Raw genomic sequence first — 7,792 nt, 5'->3', positions numbered from 1 at the left:
TTACTACAGATAGTAGTGGCAGCCAATCCTAATGTATTATCTACAGTTCTGTGGGTTACAAGTGTGACAAAAGCCTCTCCAAAATGAAACTGGAGCACTGGCACGTTTGTATCGCTTTCTAGGAGCTCTGGGAGAGACTCTGCTTCCTGGAATCTTCCACTTCTAGAGCCTGATCATGGTCCTTCCCACATGGTCAGAGAGTGCTGCTCACATGACATCCTTTGTCCCTTCAGCCCTCTAGCTCCTCCATCCCACCTTTAAGAACGTTGGGGATTGTCTTAGTTACTGTTCTCTCGTTGCTTGGACAAATACCCGACACTCAAAATAAAGGAAGAAAAGGTTTATTTAGCTCACAGTTACTGGAGGTTTCAGCCCATACTCAGCTGGCTCTGAGGCAGAGCAGCACATAGCAGAAAGCAACCTTTCATGGTGGTGGCAAAGAGCAAGAGCTCAAGGGAGGGGTAGCAGCAGCTCAAGCGGCTAACTTCTCTTCCCCCCTTACATTATAATGCCAATTACCTGCCCCACGGCAGGTGCAGCAACCACACCCACAGTAATCATTCACAAACTCCAGAATCCACCCCAAGACAGCATGAGGCTTTGGGGGGACACCTGTACACAAACCATAACATTCCATCCCTGGACCCCCAAAGACTCATGTACATCCTTTTATGCAAAAGACATTCTAGTCCATCTCTAATAGTTGCCAAAGTCCCAAAAGTTTCAGCATTGCTGAAAAGTCCAAGTCCCAAGTCTCCTCCAAGATCCAAGGTAAACTCTCAGCTGTGAGCCCCTGTACAAATGAAAACTTAGATACATCCAACATTCCAAGGCACAAGATAAACATTACCATTCCAAAAGGTACACACAACAGGATACCAAGCATTGGGACCAACACAAGTCCAAAATCCAGCAGGGCAGACATTAAGTCCTGCAGTTCCATGAGGGACATCCCAAGCAATCTGTGATGAGTTGTGAACTCCATGAGGCTGCGCCCCTGTGGCACTCATGGTAGCTCCCATGGCTTCTCTCTTAGGCCGGCTCTGCTCCCTCTTTGCATTTTCCCTTAAATGATCCCCATTCCTGGATTTTCCAAACTTCTGAGATTTCCACTGAATAGGCTTCTCACTCACAGCTTCACACACTGCCCTCTCAGGGGCACACTTCCTGGCCTCCCAGGCCTTCTTCTGAAATCGAGGTGGAAGCCTTCTTAACCTCAGAACTCCTGCTTTCTGAATGCACCTAAAACATGTGCCGCATGGATGATGCCAAGGTCTGCTGCCAGCTGGAGCAGTAGCCAGGTTTCCTTCTCTCTTGGCTGTAGGGGTCGAGTGCCTGGATTGCTGAGCACTCTGACCCTGATTCCAAGGAATAATTTCTCCACACCAGCGCCATTCTGGAAACTGGTGTGGCCACTGCCGCCATTCTGGTCTTCTGAGCTCTGACCAGAATCTCCCAAACAGAACAGCCGAAGCTGTTCCAGTGCTTCGCTTGTAGGCAACATCTCTGAACCTTTCCTATCTCTTCCCATAAGCCATTCCCAAAAGCTTGTAATCCACATGGTCAGGTTTAGCCACAGCAACGACCCCACTCCTGCAGTACCAAATTCTGTCTTAGTTACTCTTCTCTCATTACTGGGACAAATACCCGCCACCCAAAATGAAGGAAGGAAAGGTTTATTTATCTCACAGTTACTGGAGGCTTCAGTCCACACTCAGCTGGCTTCAAGGCAGAGCAGCACATGGCAGAGGTCAACCTTCCATGGTGGCAGCAAAGAGCAAGGGCACAAGGGAGGGGTAGCAGCAGCTCAAGCAGCTAGCTTCTCTTCCCACCTTCCATTGTAATTCAAATTACTTGCACCAGGGCAGGTGCAGCATCCACACCCACAACAATCAATCACAATCTCCAGAAGCCACCCCAAGATCACAAGAGGCTTTGGGGGGACACTTATACACAAACAGTAACAGGGATTATAATTATTGCAACCATCAGAATACGCCCAAAACAATCTTTATTCTATATTGTATTTTATATATTTATGTACATATATATTTTTCAGTACAAGGGATTGATCCTAGGATCTTTACATTGAGCTAAAAACCTAGCCCTTTTTTATTGTTTGAGATAGGGTCTCACTAAATTGGTTACCCCAGGTTGGGCTCAAACTTAGGTACTCCTGCAGCAGCTTCATAGAGTGCTGGGGGTTACAGGTATGTGCCACCACTCTCAGCTATTACATACAATTTTTTTCTATCAATAATACTGTAATAAAGCTGTTAACAGTTTTGTCTTACAATTATACGTAGAAAAATGGCTTCCTAATGGTGTCCGTATCCTAATTCCAGGGAACGGAGAACATGTGATTTTCTATCATCAAAGTGAAGTTAAGTTTTCTAATTAGCTGACCTTAAACTAGGAAGATTATTCAGGCTCAGCACACATACCTGCAAACCCAGGAGTCTAGGAGATGAGGCAGAAGGATGCCTCCATCCGCACCCACTCCACGGAATGTTTTTGACTGATTCTCTGGCTCAGCCTAGTCTTTTTGCCACATAAGAGGTGTTTTTCTTTAATTTTTTAAATTAATTTTATTGAGAAACAAATAACAATAAGACAGTTTCAAAACCAATTAATAGGACAGTCTCAACAATTAATACATTGCATATTGTTGTCTTCATAGTGGTTATTCATAGTACAAGATGTAGACATGATACCTGTCCAAACACTATTAGTACAAATCTTTCTTCTCATTGAATTAAGAGAAAGTAGCTGTATATCTATCCTATTTTGTATATACAGATATAAAATGGTCCTTCCTTTGTATCTCCTTTTTTGTTTAGTTTTGTCAGAGATGGGCATTCCATTGCCATTTAAATATTGTAGGTGTATGAATTTAGCAAAATATTCCAATATACTCCAGTAGTCCATAGTAGTAGTGGGTTATCTGTAGGACTGGCAATGTCAGAAGTTGTTGACTTGAACCCTTTACAGCTCAGCATATTGATATGGCTTTACTTTTCATACCTTGTTATACTTTTCTAATGGATTCAAGGTCATCTTTGGCAACTTATCAAGACCCTGTCTCAAAATAAAAAGGGTAGGTAATAAATGAAGAGTGTGCCTAAGGAGAGTCACATGGAGAGAAAACGTTCTCTCAGGATTTCACAGAGAGCACATTGGCCAAGCAATGGCCTTGACTCATCCACATGGCTGACACTGACAAAGAATCTACAATCTGAGGTACAGGATCTCAGGATAAATCCTGAGGGGATTTCACTGACCTTATCAGACCCAAAAGCTACAACTCTTGCTGCATATGTCTTGCTTTATCTTGGTATAAGAAGTTTTTAAGTACAAGCTTTTGTTAGCTGTGCCTAGAAGAATACTGGAGAAGCAAGTTGCCCTTATTTCCCTTACTGACTTACCAAAATAGATTGATATTACATCTCGCTTATTAAAGAGGAAATTTAGAGGTCCAGGGAGATAGCTCAGTGGAATAAGTGCTTGCCTAGCAAGTGCAAGGTCCTGAGTTCAATCCCTATTACCACCAAAAAAAAGGAAACAGGAAAAGACGTTAACGTTTAAGAAGGGATAAACCCAGGACCTATAACATTTGATCCTAAAATTAAACACAAATAGATAAAATATGTACACACATACCGATGATTTCATGTCTAGACTGTAGCTCCTTTGAAAGTGGTTTGGAATGTGACTAACTTTTTCCAAAGGTGCTGAGTACTTTTGAAAATCATTTGTAATTGCAGAGAGATTATTTTCAAAGGATTATATATCTTGATTTCTCAAACGTTCCTAAATTTAATTTCTAGAAAACCCAAGAATCATTTATTGGAGTCAGTGGTGCTAAATTTTGAATCAAAATTATAGTAATGCCTCCAAAATTCAAATAGATTTTAAATCAAATGTCGGATAAAATAAGCATCACAGTGCCAGCCAGATAGTTCAGCAGAGTAGAGACCGGGGTTCAAGCCCCAGTGTGCCATCCTGGCCCTGCCCCTGGGGCACACTGAGACATTGATTGATTGAGACTGGGCGTGGTGGTGCGTGCCTGTAATCCCATTACTTGGGATGCTGAAAACAGGAGGATCACCATGAGTCTGATCTGTGTAGTGAGACTCTGTAGACCCTGTACTAAATACAAAAGCAATAATAATAATAATAAGCATCACTAAAAACATATGTAGTCCCCAAAGTTATTTCTGAATTTTTTTTAGTATATGTGCTGCCGAAGCGAGCACGTATTTCTGAATTTTTAAAAGAACCCAGTTTAGACTTATTGTTAAAATGTGTTGTCTAGTTTACACACAGTTCATCCTCTCTACATGGATTTCTTTAAATCTTTCCAGCTACACTAGCTTTCACTTCTACTTTTTCAGGTCCTCATAGACTGTACCTCTCATAATCATAGATTTAGCCTGCCATCAGTACCGCTGACCTGCTTTAGCAGTCTCCTTAGAAAGACCTTTACTAAATGTGAGCCCCATAGGAGCAGAGTGTGAAAGTGAGAAGGGTAAGGAGAAAAATCTCACACTGGGTTCCTGAGAAAGCACTGGGAGCCACTGTGAAGGAGAGGAGGGACAAATTTATCCACATGTCCCCCTCCATCAGAGGTCACCCCACCAGCCTGCATCCTGCACTTCTGCATTACACAGTCATGGACCCAAAGGAAGACCCACTGTACCTCACGCCGAGCTAACAGGCCCTCGATCATGTGGTGAGGACTGCCATCAGGTTGTAACTGCGACTGCCAGAGATGATGGAAGCAACTCTGAGTGAGCAGCTCTGTCCTTCTAGGACAGGGACGCACACTGACTGGGTGATCCTGGGAGCCAAAGCCACACACTGCCTCTCCGGTGTCATACAGTGAGCTTGTGTGGGTAAAGCAACTTGGTACACAGACCGCAGCAAACACGAGCTCCTACTGGCCTTGTGCTATCTCTTAGTCTTTCTAATAAAATTCAAGCTTTAAGGACTGACATAATACTTCATTTTTAAATCTTTCATCTGTTCTAAGTATTGTAGTAGTTTGACAATAAATATGTGGCAAATGGTAGCTGCTTTCTTACCTTGATTTAAGGTAAACATGCAGCTATTTGGATTCTACTAATTAGCAAATTGCAGTTAGCATACCATTTTGCCTTTGCACAGAATGTCATTTTGTCTTTGCTCTTTATCAAAAATATCTTAGCCTACATATGTGTATATGTTCTAACTCTGATTATTCATTATGAACGCTTCAATATATCGGCTTTATCATTGTACTATGTTTGATTCCACAAAATATGATTATGGCTTCATCTGCTAAATTCTATGCTTTGAATTGTTCCTACTTGGCAAATAAGTAACTAGTCGTTCTGGAAGCACAGGTGTGCACGCTTTATGGTCTATTTGCTTTCTGAATGGACTAATTACATTCTGCCTGGGCAGAGGCTAAGAAGTGAATTATAAAAGGTCACCCTCATATACTTCATTATAATATTCCAGCAAGGAGTTTGCCAAAACCATGATCAAAATGCACAGGAAGAAGATACATTTACCACGTGTTCTTAAGTGTCAGAAATCAGATCCTATATAAGCCTATTAAGAAATTTGTCATATTCTCTTAATGAATAGAATGATTTTTTCTAATGGTGTTTGTAAGTAGGATCACAAGTCTGCATCTTGTACAGCAATTAACCACTGAGAAGAATGTATGCAGTGTATTATTTGTTGAAACTGTACTTTCAATTTGATTTGAAACTGTCTCATTGCTATATGTTTATCAATAAAATTTTGAAAAGAAATTAAAAAAAAAAAGAGTCCAGTAGTCCATAATAGTATTTGGTCTACTGGACTCTGTTAGAATATTTTGCTGAGTTAACACACCTATAATATTCATATAATGGAACTTAACAAAAAAGGGGATACAGATGAATGTCCATTTTGTATCTGTGTATTCCAAATGGTGAGGATGGTTGTATAGTTACATTCTCTTAGTGAGTGGAGGGATTTGTTCTAATAGTGTTTGTAAATAGGATATCATGTCTGCATCTAGCACAGCAATTAACCACTGGGAAGAATGTATGCAATGTGTTAATTGTTGAAACTGTCCTACCAATTTGGTTTGAAACTGTCTCATTGCTATTTGTTTCTCAATAAAATTATGGAAAAAAAGGAAAAAAAAAAAAAAAAAAGAAATTTGTCATAGTTGGGCCACACTGAGCCAAAGTAGCCAACCAAGTCATCCTGCTACTGATAGGTTTCAGCCCTAGTACGAATTGCTGAATGATTACGGTGGTCATCTAACACAGCTGAAGTCCTTAAGACAGTAGCTTATCTTCCCAATGACCACTTCCTCCTCCTTCCCCAACCCAGGCCTGGATACGGTTTCCTCTCACCTTTCCCAAGCACACAGGGGAGATCTCAATCAGCTCCTTAGGTGTCACTAAACCTGCCCTTCAAACCCACCCCTCGCAAAAGCCTGTGAAAGGCTCAGCTTTCTTTGTCTCAGGTCAGAGGATCACTCCATTTCCCTCAGCTCCTCCCCGTCATTTAGACTCAATGAAAGTCTATGGTCCTACCACCCTGAATGTGCCCAATCTTGTCTGATCTCAGAAGCTAAGCAGGGATGGGCCTGATTAGTACTACTTGGATAGGAGAGTGAGAACTAGTCGATCAAGGCCTCCTTAATCTTTCCCATCTCTTTAATGTACCACTGAAAAACCTCACAGTTTTGAGGCATATGCTCACTCAAGATCACTCTTTGCGACCCAGAAGCTGCCTAGTGGTTCTCACCTCTACTGGGCTTGGTGGCTTAACAAATGGCACCACCCAGGGCTCATCCCAATGCTATACACACTTATGTAGGGGTAGGGCATCAGTCACATCCATGCATGCCCATTTATAGTCCCAAATGGGCAAAGGAGCACCTAGGAAGCCCACATGCATTGCCTGGAGCCTCCTCAAATTCCTCCTGATGGCCATCATAAAATCAGCCAGGACTCTTCCTGGCAAAGAGTCACCCCACTTTACCAAGACAGTAACTGGCAACATGCCTCTTGGTCTGTGGACATAAAGAACCACAATTAACAGAGTGGCAGGCAAAGCTTGTAATTCAGTGAGATACGTACGGGATCCCATGAAGGAAGATGCTGCCAGTGAGGACTCATGCTGATCACCAGAGACCAGAGCCCTAGGCAAGGAAGCAGCATGCTCCCCAGGATCTCACAGGGTGATGGCAGCTCCTGGGTGTTCTCTTAGATCCCATACATATGAACATCCTAGAATTGGAGTTAAAACTTAGCACAAAGTAGGTGGCTTAGCACATCAGGAACTGCTTTCTCACAGATTGGAGAGTCAAGACTCTGAAACTGACGTTGGTGTTTCTTCCTCCTGCAGGCTCCAAGGGGTAAGCAGTCCACATTTCTTTCCCAGATACTAGCACTTTCTGCCACTCCTTGGTACTCCTTGGCTAGGAGCAGTATCTTCCAACCTTACTCCCAATAAGGGCACATTCTGAAGCCCCAACTGACATGACTCTGGGGTGGCATGACTGAACCCATCACACACACACTGCTGCATTCATTCTCCTATTGTCGCTTTCAACTCCACGACATGTCTTATCCCATTCCTCACATTTCCAGTGTAACATCATGCACTGTATGGCTCAAGAAGCAAAGTTGCTTCCGCTGCACCCTGGCCTGCTGCCAAGCCCTTTCCTGCTGTGGGTGCTGCTCAGAGAAGGCAGCCTTCGGCATCAATTAGAACACAGGCCAGAGCACTATCTGCAGGTATG

At 42.7% G+C, this 7,792-nt stretch overlaps 1 long non-coding RNA gene across 1 annotated transcript; it reads left to right on the top strand.

The window, feature by feature from the left end:
- Window positions 1-408: 408 nt before the first annotated feature.
- LOC111814043 lies at window positions 409-4,192 on the top strand. Its single transcript, XR_002819121.1, has 3 exons — window positions 409-553; window positions 765-771; window positions 4,182-4,192. It is a non-coding gene; the product is annotated as an uncharacterized LOC111814043 (long non-coding RNA).
- Window positions 4,193-7,792: the final 3,600 nt, after the last annotated feature.

Source organism: Octodon degus, unplaced genomic scaffold, assembly GCF_000260255.1.
Source record: "Octodon degus isolate 3935 unplaced genomic scaffold, OctDeg1.0 scaffold00260, whole genome shotgun sequence".
Classification (NCBI taxonomy): Eukaryota; Metazoa; Chordata; class Mammalia; order Rodentia; family Octodontidae; genus Octodon; species Octodon degus.
This window is presented reverse-complemented; position numbering and strand designations above follow the sequence as displayed.